The following is an 11,782-nucleotide window of genomic DNA, read 5'->3' as shown; positions in this document are numbered from 1 at the left end:
TGACCCAGGCCTGCCTCTGATGTGAGGCAAATAAACATACACCTTAAAAAATGAATGCCAAGGCAACATGACACTATGAGCACTCATGACATTCATGGACACCAGCAGGGTGTGATACCATGCCCTGGAGTCAGAATCCTGGGTTCTGGTCCCTGGGAATGAGAAAATGAAAATGACTTGTCCCTAATCCCCTGGCTTTGATGCTGCTGCCCTGGTGGACACCAAAGATGGTCAAGAAGAAATGAGAAACCCTGAGCCCCAGCTCAGCCACCAGACCCCAGGGAGCAATAGAGTGACTGAGAACTGTCTCTTTGATCATGGGACTCACAGCCCCTACTGAGCAACCAGCACAGGCCTCTCCTCCCAAGAGGCATGAGAGATTCACCCTGCACACCTCCAGGAAGGACACTTTCCTCTGGGACACCCAGGTCCTGAATGTCCATCCTTGGAAGCTGCAGCCAAGCTAGACACAATTAGAGAAAGGAAGGGTCCCTGTCACCAGGCGACACACAGCTCACCCACAGCACAATGGGGTGTACCTGTGACAGGAACCTGGTGCAGCTCCAGCCTCCTGCACTGAAGGGGAGAGCCAGATGGGGATGAAAGAGGGCAAAGGGCATGAATGTGCACCCCAAACCAGAGCCATTGGGACAGCAGGAGGCTGAGACCCAGGACTGTGCTTGCCCAACCTACAGGGTATGTGTGTGTCTGTGTGTGTCTCTTTTGTGTGTGTGTGTGTGTTTCTGCACACAGTGTGTGTTGAGGTTTGGTGACAGAATCACTGCTGAAAAAGGCAGAGGCCTCCACAATTCCCAGGGACCTGACACACACACAAAAGGTAAAAGAGAAGGAGGGACAAGGAGGCAGGACTGAGAGGGGAGGGGACAGAGAGGTGTCCTGGGCTCAGACTCCACCCATGAGCCTGAGAAGTGCTCCTGCACCGGGAAGAGGCCCAGCACAGAAGGAGGAAGGAGAGCACAGCTGACAGCTGTGCTAGGAAAGATTCTGGATCCCAGGCTCATCTCCACACAGGAGAACACACAGGCAGCACAGGCCATGGGGCCCCTCTCAGCCCCTCGCTGCACACTGCACATCACCTGGAAGGATCTCCTGCTCACAGGTGAGGAGAGAACTTCCTCGGAGAGGACAGGAGGAGGAAGCAGAATGATTGGATGGATTTTCCTGGAGAGGATGGGGTTCTAAGAAATAACAGAAGAAAGTACTTTGGGAGGCTGAGGTGGGTGGATCATGAAGTCAGGAGTTCAAGACAAGTCTGGTCAACACAGTGAAGCCCCGTCTCTACTAAAAATACAAAAAAATTAACCAGGTGTGTTGATGGGCTCCTGTAATCCTAGCTACTTGGGAGGCTGAGGCAGGAGATTTACATGAACCTGGGAGGCAGAGGTTGCAGTGAGCCAAAATCATGACACTTCACAACAGACTAGGTGACAGTATGAGACTGTCTCAAAAAAAAAAAAAAAAAAAAAAAAGAAAAGAAAAGAAAGGAAAGGAAAAGAAGAAACAAAAACAGAAAAGAAGGCTCTGTTGGAGCCTGGATAGGGGAAAATACACCAGAGAGAGACAGGGGTCAAAACAGGAAAATCACATTGAACTGGAATTGGTAAGAAGTAGGAAAATCTCAAGTGTTCTGTTCTCCTGGTTGATCGACACTGGACACCACATTTTGAAAAATGATAATAATAACGATTATCAGATGACACTTCAAATGAAAACATAAGCAGGGCATGAAACACTGTCCTCAGCAAAAAACAATTGGTGAAAGAAAAAAAACATCCCAGGCATGGAGGGACCTGGGAACTTTCGCATCTACAGGAGTCTGAAGCCTGTTCCAGGCACTGGGGTGCAACCAAGATCCTAAAAGTCCCTGTCTTCAGGGAGCTCACGCTGTCATGGGAAGGAAGACAGACATGCAAAGAGATCTAGAATGTGAGGTCAGGTGTTGACAAGAGCTCCGGAGGGAGCAGAGCAGGGAAAGGTCAGAAATAGAAGATCCAGGGTCTCTGAAGGAGGTGTCAGGAAAGAAGTCTAAGGATGCCCTGATGTGAGCAGGACCTGAGGGTGGTGTGGAGGGAGGCATGAAGATCCCTGGGGAAGAGGATTCCAAACAGAAATATGACAAGGTAAGAAGGGTTGAAGAAATGGGGGTCATGCTGCTGACTTTGACCCAGTAGGACAGTAGTTCACACACACACACACACACACACAAAAGGGGTGTATGTGTGTGTCCTACTGTCATACTGGGGTGCTGCGTGTGTTTGTATGTGTGTGTGTGTGTCTTCAAGACTGAAGATTGAAGAGATCTTCTCAGGACCCAGAGTCCCATTTTTCACCCCCATACATACGTCGCAATATTGACTGATGCTCTCTCCACGTCCTAGCATCACTTTTAATCTTCTGGAACCCACCCACCACTGCTCAAGTCACAATTGAAGCCCAGCCAGCCAAAGTTTCTGAGGGGAAGGATGTTCTTCTACTTGTCCAGAATTTGCCCCAGAATCTTATTGCCTACATCTGGTACAAAGGGCAAAAAATGGACTTCCACCATTACATTACATCATATGTAATAGATGCTGAAACAATTATAGTTGGGCCTGCATACAGTGGACGAGAAACAGTATATTCCAATGCATCTCTGCTGATCCAGAATGTCACCAAGAATGACACAGGATCCTACACCATTCAAATGATAAAGCAAGGTGATAAGACTAAAGGAGTAATTGGACATTTCACCTTATACCGTGAGTGATTCCACATGATCCCTGGGTATTGGGGGTTGGGATTCCGTTCTACTTTACACCAACAGGATTGTCAGGCCTAGACGGTGCCTGTGTCCCTCTCTACATTATGTCGCATGTTGGTGTTTTGGCATTTAGTGGAGGACACACACAGAGGAGACAAACTATAACAGATCAGAATTCCTTTCCTGCCTCCAGACCCTGCAGACACTTGCTGCACAGGAAGGACAGTCTGAAGGGAGGGTGCTCAGCAAGAGATGAATCTCAGCCAAGCACCTCATGCTCTCTTCATAAACTAGATCCTGAGAAAGACCCTGGAGAACTGAGTAGGGCTTTGCCTAAGAGGCCCCCAGAGATACTCTCAGAAAAGCTCAGCCCTGGAGGCCTCAACCCCAGACCCGTCCCTAAATCCTTACTCCAGATAAAGCTGAGGAGGCTGTACCAAGGCTGGGTTGTGGCAGGGCTTACTGGGACCAAGGATTTACCAGCTGTCTGAGGACTGTGTCTCCTGGAGCTGCTCACTGCCAGGGCTCAGCCCTCAGAGCCTCATCTGGGCAGGACAGAGCTTTCTTCACCTGACACTCAGAGTGGAGAGGACAGAAAGACAAGCTTTATAGGCCATCAGCCAACTGCTTTGCGAGTCTAATGTCCCCAGAAGCAGAAACAGAAGAGAGAAAATGTACCTGGCAGCAGCTTATCCACAGGGATCTGACCTAAAGGTGCTCTCTCATGGAAGTGAGTAATAATAAATGCTGTTTGTGTGAACACCTGCACTGCACCAAGCATTAGGTCAGGTGACTGTGAAGAATTTACAATTTATTCACATATAGCATGAAAAGCCACAGTCCATTTGCAGTTTACCTTATTTGACTGAGAGAAAACTGAGACACAGGAAGGCACAGTCACTGAACCAGAGTCACACAAACACAAAAGGCAGATCAGGGTCACATGAGGTCTGTCTGTAGCCACAGGCCCATCCTCTCCTCCACCAGAAGTGAGGGCTTTTTGGGTTCCAAGGACCCCATAGTCATTCATTGGCTCAAATCCTCTCTTCTTAGGCATCCAAACATCAGAGGAGTGAGAGCAAATGGTCAGCTGATTAGTCTGTACTCCAGAACTAAATCACCTGCCTCAACTGTCAGAGTCAGTGCAAAACATGTCCAGGTCTCCCACTCAGATCTTAACCCCTATTACTGAACCTGAAATCCTGTTTCCTAAAGTGTCCATGTCACTGACATGACAGGATAAAAGAGAGGACCTTATTTTCATTCCCCACTCAGACACTGCACCAGCACAGGCCCAGTGAGAGACACACACTCAGGAGCTCTCACATAACAAATGAAGGAATTGAATGAAGAAATGAATGATCCATAACTTCTTTAGACTGGATCTTGGATGCAGGATCCTAGGAGGTCTAGCCTCACCTGTCCCTTGTCATTCAGAGGCTGACACCCATGTTTCATCCCCCACTAACTCTTGCCCCTAAAGCCAACCCATCTCATGTAACTCTGAAGCCCTTTGGTCACTGGAGGGTTTTCAGGCCTGATCCTGGCCTGTGGAACTGGGGACACCTGGTCCCTGGGGTCTCTGAAGTCACTGTAGGCCCCACTGTTCACTGCCATGCTGTCTCTGCCTCTCTCTGCTTCTCTGTGTCCCTCATCTTCCTCCCACTTCATTCTACCTGGCAAGCCCTGTCCTGCACAGCTTCTTCCTCCACCCCTAGGCCTTCCCCAGACACTCCCTCTAACTAGCTTAATTGTTCTGTTCCCTTCCTGCTAACACTGTGGCCTGGCCCACTTCCCAGGAAACAGGAAAGGCACAGAAATCACCTGGAGTTGCCACTCCTGCCAAGTTTCATCTTGAGCCAATGTCCCCAGGTCACTAAGAGAATAAGCTTCCACTGTATCCCCATTCAGGGCTCTGTCCCTTTGTGAGGCTGATCTGTGGACAAGACCATGGGACAGGGATAGTCAGCTCCTCCATCCACTCTTATAATTTCCAGACAAGTTCTTCTGGCCTCCTGCACAAACAAAACCAATTTATCCAGATAGTGATTTGCAGTAAAGAAATATTTTAATGACTCCAAGTGTGCCAAACAGGAGGATGGAGGTTTATTATTACTTAAATCAGACTCCCTAGTGGATCAGGGGTTAGAGATTTTCAAGGATAGTTTCAGGGGCACAGGACTAAAAAATGGGTACTGCTGACTGTTTGGGGATGGAATCATGAGGGCGGAGGGAAATGATCTGTTTGTGCTTGAATCCACCTCTAGGTGGGGACCATGTGACTGGCTGAGCCATTAGTCATGGGTATGGATGAGGTCAGCGGGTTGCCAGAATGCAAAGAATGAGAAACATCTCAAAAGACCAATCTCAGGTTCTACAATAGTGATGTTATCTATAGGAGCAAATAGATACAAATTTTGTAAACTCTGGGCAAATGACATTTGAGCAGTAAGGGATTATAGAAACTGTGCCTCCATTTTAGCAGAATTCAGTTCCCTCCTACAATTTTATTCTCATGGTCTTTCACCAGTTTTACAAAGGCAAACCCTGGGCAAAAGAAGGGTATTAGTGTTATGGAGGAACTATTATCATTCTTCCTTCAAAGTTAAACCATAAATTAAATTCCTCCCATGGTTAGCCTGGCCTATGTCCAGGAATGAGTGAGGACAGCCAGCCTGAGACTCGATGCCAGATGGAGTCAGCCATGCTAGTTTGCTGTCACTGTTGTAATCTTTGCACTGACTGACCAGGGTGTCAGAGGCTGGACAGGTCTGCAGTCTCCAAAGCCCATGGGCTGATTTCACCCATTTCACTCATGACTCCATCCACAACCTACTATGGAGCTCACATTCTCCAGTCACTTCCTAGAGACTTCTGGTTTCCTGTCAGCCATATAACAGGCTTGAAATTTGTCACTCGGTTCTAACAGTAAGTAAACAACGGAAAACTCAAAAGTCAACAACCCGTTAAAATCCCTCAGAGATGGCCGGCCCAGTGCCTAACAACTGTAATCCCAGCACTTTGGGAAGCCAAGGCCAGCGGATCACGAGGTCAGGAGATCGAGACCATCCTGGCAAACACAGTGAAACGCCATCTCTACTAAAAATACAAACAAATTAGCCAGGTGTGGTGGCGGGCACCTGTAGTCCTAGCTACTGAGGAGGCTGAGGCAGGAGAATGGCATGAACCCGGGAGGTGGAGCTTGCAGTGAGCCAAGATCTTGCCACTGCATTGCAGCCTGGACAACAGAGTGAGACTCCATCTCAGAAAAAAAAGGAAAACGAAAAACTTGCTGTTAGAGAAATGAAGAATGTTTTTGATGCCTAGTGGTAGAATGCACACAGCTGAGAAAAGAATCCCTAACTTGAGGATGTGTCAATAGAAACTTCCAAAACTGAAAAAGGAAAGTTCAAAAGGAGTGGGGGAAAAAAATGGAACAATATATCCCACTTCATATTTAACATTTTGTATTGACAATAGCAATTTTTAAATTTTGTAGTTGTGGTACAACCTCCAAGGCTGTAACTTACACATAATGGGAATACTGGTGGTTTCGGGGACCTGTTGGAGGTGGCCAGGGCGTGCTATCTGATGGTTTTACAGCCTGTGCCACATACGATTGTTTCCTCCTGATGATGCCATTTTCATAAGTTGGGGTTCTTTGTGTGGGGGACACATGAGCCACTGGCATCTCACTTAGACTCTTCCTGATTCACACAAACTTAAACTCTAGTTGTATTTCCTGAGGTTAAGAGAAAATGAAGAAAGCATTTCACATACCTGTTTTGGGCTCTTCCCCATTTTTCCTAACTCTGCACAGAAATTAGAAACAGGGATTTCTTACTATATTTACTAACATAACACATATCACTTCTTTTAATTCGGCATCATTCCTCCCTTTATGTAATTGACACACTGACCAGTTCTGTCCCTTTAACGGGACTCTCTCTACTTAAGGAGTTGCTAATTTCAAATCACTTTTGGCATCTTTCTTTGAGCATAATGTGATCCTGTTGGAATTCACCCCACACCTAAACCTTAATTTGGTATCAAGATAAATATTACTAATAGCAATCCATCTCAGATGTTTGGACCATCAGTAAAAATTTCCACTTATGACAACATTTTAATGTTTCCTCCAAATCTTTTTTTGTTTCGTTACTAGAGTCACAACATAACATGAGGTCTAAACTCATGACAACATTTTATGGGAAAATTACAGTACTACAAATTGAACATCCCAAATCCAGAAATCTAAAATCTGAAATGCTCCAGAATCCAACATTTCTGACCACTGATGTGATGCTAAAAAGAAGTGCTCACAGGAGCATTTTGGATTTAAAATTTTTCACATTTGGGATGCTAACCCAGTACATCTACCATAAATATTCCAAAATAAATAAAAAAGTTAGAATCCAAAAACCTTGGTTTTAAGCTTTCTGCATAAGGAACACTTTATCTGTATGAACTATAGGCATAAAACTGTACAGGAGATCTCTAGATCCTCCTCATCCTGTATATGAACAGCACAGCCATGGAACAATACCCTATTCCCCCGACCACAGCTCCTGGAAACTACTATTCTACTCTATGATTCACTCTGGAATCCACTGAGATAAGCTACATAGAGTAGTCTAACTCCTAGAATTAGAGAGTAGAATGTCTAATGAGAGAAAGTATCTGCAAGACTTCTTCCCACATATTGCTCTAATAGCCAGCAAACACATATGGTCCATGAGGGCCAGACTTCTGTCATCAGTTCATGTCCGCCCTTTCTACCATTCAGTTCTGCGTTTGCAAACATCTATGTGTATTTCTAGAAAGATATACATGGTCCTCACCTGCCCTCTACAGGGGGAAGGGAATATCATGGATGCAGAACAGCGAACATGGTCTTGGTCCAAAGCTCTCAGCTCTTGCCTGTCCCCTTCACTCTTTGTAGGTTATTCCTTGGACTCTGCTCTATCTTTAGTGGTCACTGGCTCAAGTCACTTACTATGAGACAGCTGGGAAAACCGCCCCACCTTGTGGCTCCACTGCCTGGTGACTGAACTGACCTCCAGGCTTGACTCTGGTCTCCCCTGTGTTATTTCTGCTCAAGTACCCAGTCCCAGGCCAGGCTTCCCAGTACTCAAAGGGTTTAAGGACAAAGGGAACTTTCATCATCCATCCCTAAGATCCCCTTGGAAAGGGAAGTTGCAGAGAAAACATACCTTGGGGGCAAAGTAAGACTGAAACTAAGAAGATTCCAGCAATGCATGCTCCAGGTGAGGACCGCAAGGTGGGCCAGGCAGGCAGTTGGAGAGGGAGGGACTCAGAGAGGCACCTGAGGCTGCGACTGCTGGTCCCATGTTTTTCCATGACTCAATGCTGCTACTCAATTCACACTTGAGAAAGTCTGTGCTTCTTACACATACAGAAGGCAGCCTCACAATCCCTGAACCCTCAGATTGCCATGCATCTGTCTTGTAACACACACATCTGCCATGGGCTTTTTAGGACTTGAGTGGGCTGAGAAGTAGGAAAGACCATCTCTGATTGAAAAATGTCTTAGGAGGAATCAAAGGTGCCACACAGGGCAATCTTCTCTCTGTTATCTGCACAGTGGAGACTCCCAAGCCCTACATCTCCAGCAGCAACTTAAACCCCAGAGAGGCCGTGGAGACTGTGATCTTATCCTGTGATCCTGACACTCAGGATGTAAGCTACCTGTGGTGGATAAACGGTCAGAGCCTCCCTATCAGTCGCAAGTGGCAGCTGTCTGGAAACAACAGGACCCTCGTTCTATTTGGTGTCACAAAGGATACTGCAGGACCCTATGAATGTGAAATGAAGAACCCAGTGAGTTCCAGCCGCAGTGACCCAGTCACCCTGAATCTCCTCTGTGAGTATCTTCTGTTCCTCTGTGAGCCAGGCTGCCATCCCAAATACACATGGCCAGAGGCCAGGCCTCTCACTCCCTCTCAGGTCCAAGAACAGAGACCTTTAAACCTAGACATCAAAGCTGGCCATGATGACTAAGAGTAGGCTTAGGCTTGATCGACAATGGGAGAGAAGAGGCTGCTCCTGTCATGGGAGATTCAGGGTCCACAGGTTATGATGGGAGAAACAGGTGAATGTCTCAAGCTCCAGATCAGTGAACACAGCAGGGATTTGGCTGGGACTTCAGTGTAGTGACTTAGTTCACAGGGTCACCGTGGCTCCTCCACAGGCCAGGATTTTCCCTTCCCTCTGACAACATCAGCTGTGACTTTATTTTCTGCTCAAGATGGCCTAGATACCCCCACCATTTCTTCTTCATACACCTATTACTATCCAGTGGAAGTCCCCAAGCTCTCCTGCCTCACAGACTCTCACCCACTGGCAGAGCAATCTTGGCTGATTGATGGGAAGTTCCAGCAATCAGCAAAAGTGTTCTTTATCCCCCACATCACTAAAACATATAGAATGGCCTATGTCTGTTTCATCCATAACTCAGCTACTGGTGGAACAATCTCATCATTAAGAATCTCATAGTTCCTGGTAAGTGGATCCAGGGAGCATTGGCCATATGTTTTCCAGTGAAGTCTATCTGGCTATCAAGGAAGAACCACCTGCCCTCTGCAGAGGGAGAAGGAAATAAATAACCCAGGACAGGGAATATGTTTCTGCTCCAAAACGACCAGCTTTTGCCTGTCCCCTTCACTCTTTCTAGATCATTCCTTACATTCTGTTCTATCTTTGGAGGTCACTGGCTCAAGTAAGTCATCATGAAACACCTGCAAAAAACTACCCCACCTTGTACCTCCACTGCCTCAGGACTGAACTGACCTCCAGGTTTGACTCTGGTCTCCCATGTCTTATTTCTGCTGAAACATTCAGTCCCAGGCCAGGCTGTTCAGTATCTTAGGGTTTCAGGACAATGGCAAGTCCCGTTATTACTCATCTCTAGAATGTCCTTGGAAATGGAAGCTGCAGAGAAATCACATCTAGGGGGGCAAAGTAGGATGGAATTTGGAAGGGACCCAGCAGTTGCACATTCCAGGTAAGGAATCCAAGGTGAGCCAGCCAGTCAGTGGATTAGAGAGGGACTGGGAGGTGTACCAGGACCTGTGACTCCCACTGACATGTTTGTCCATGACCCAACACTGCTGCTAAATTCACACTTCAGAAAGTCTGTGCTTCCCTAAGACAGAGCAGGCAGCCTCATAGTCTTTGAGCCCTTAGATCATCATACATCTGTCTTGTGACACACGCACCAGCTATTGACTTTCAAGGACTCGGGTGGGCTGAGAGGTGGGAGATGCCAACTCTGATTGAAGGATGTCTGTGGAGGAATCAAAGGTGCCACACAGGACAATCTTCTCTCTGTTATCCACCCAGCGGAGTTGCCCAAGCCCTACATCACCAGCAACAATTTCAACCCCATGGAGAACAAGAATGATGTATCCTTAACTTGTGTACCTAAGACTCAGGGCTACACCTACGTGTGGTGGGTAAATGGTCAGAGCCTCCCGGTCAGTTCCCAGGCTAAAGCAACCCGGTAAAAACAGGATCCTCATTCTAGCCAATGTCACAAGAAATGACACAGGACCCTATGAATGTGAAATACGGGACCGAGTTGGTAGCATCTGCAGTGACCCAGTCATCCTGGATGTCCTTTTTATCTGGTTCCTCTGTGGACCAGATCACCAGCAAAAATCCAAGCCACCAGAGGCCAGGCATCTCAGTCTCTCTCAGGTTCCAATACAGACACTTTTATTTCTGGACACCAGGGCTGGCCATGACTCCCTGCCCTGGGAAAACTTGGCTAGGCACAGCCTTAAGCAAGAATATAAAGGGAGGGGCTGCTCTTGTCATGGGAGACTTGGGGTCTACAGCCTGTGATGGGAGAAACATGTGAATACCTCAGGCCTCTGTTCAGTGAAGACAGAAGGGGTTTGGCTGGGCCTTGAGGGTGTGTCTTGGCTCAGAGGGACACTGTGTCTCTTTGAGAGACCAGGCGCATCCCCTTCCCTTGGACGACATCACCTGTGCTTTTATTCTCTTTACTCCAGATGGTCCTGACTTCCCCAGGATTTTCCCTTCATTCACGGATTACCATTCAGGAGATAACCTCTACTTGTCCTGCTTCGCGAACTCTAACCCACCGGCAGAGTATTCTTGGACGATTAATGGGAAGTTTGTGCAATCAGGACAAGAGCTCTTTATCCCCCAAATTAGTACAAAGCATAACGGGATCTATGGTTGCTCGGCTCGTAACTCAGCCACTGGCAGGGAATGTTCCACTTTCAAGATGGTCATAGTCTCTGGTAAGTGGATCCCGGCATCATTGGCAATAGGGTTTTAGGTGGAGTCTATCTGGCTTTCAGAGAAGAGTCAGGAAAACATTTTTATTCCCAGCCTGTGTCCCATGGGCAGAAGCAAATCCTAAATTCTCCTCCTGAACCCTCTCAATTTGTCTCTACAGACTTTCTTCTTCTTGTTTCTCTGTTTTCTCATGGCTGACCTTGTGTCCAGTCTGAGAAGGGTAGGGAGGGGGCTTTGTCAGTCCTGAGCCCTATGTGGTGGAAGAGGCTTCATAGAGGGACAAGAAGGAGAGTCCTCAAGATCAAGTTGCTTCTCGCTGTCTCCAACACATCCCGTTCTGCCACATCTTTGTTTTCTTTTACTTACTCCATGTGCTACAAAGAACATCTGAGGCTTTGAAACAAGCTCACATTTTTCCCCCAAATGAGAGGAGGAAGCCCCTTGGATGAGAGAGGAGCAGCTCAGATTGCTGCATCCTCTGCTCCAGGCTTCTCCAGTGACTGGCCCTTCCTGACTCCACTGGGGTGGGTCCCACTGGGGTGGGAACAGCATGTATGGAGAAAGACCCCTGATGGCCTGTCCTGAATTCGGCTAAATTGAGCTGCCGGTTGAAATGAAGCCTAGGCTGCAGGGAAATAAGAAGAGAGGGAGCCTCGGGGCAGACTCTGGAGTTGTATCCTGGCTCTGAAGTCACCAGCCATATAAGGCTGTGGGCACAGCACGTGGGACACA

The 11,782-nt window shown here is 47.3% G+C and overlaps 1 pseudogene; it reads left to right on the top strand.

Annotated features, from left to right (window-relative positions):
- Nucleotides 1-954: 954 nt before the first annotated feature.
- LOC135968335 (pregnancy-specific beta-1-glycoprotein 7-like) lies at nt 955-11,281 on the top strand (annotated as a pseudogene).
- The last annotated feature ends 501 nt before the right edge of the window (nt 11,282-11,782 follow it).

This window comes from Macaca fascicularis, chromosome 19 (genome assembly GCF_037993035.2).
Source record: "Macaca fascicularis isolate 582-1 chromosome 19, T2T-MFA8v1.1".
Lineage (NCBI taxonomy): Eukaryota > Metazoa > Chordata > Mammalia > Primates > Cercopithecidae > Macaca > Macaca fascicularis.
Note: the sequence above shows the minus strand (reverse complement) of the source record. Positions and strands in the feature narration are given on the sequence as shown.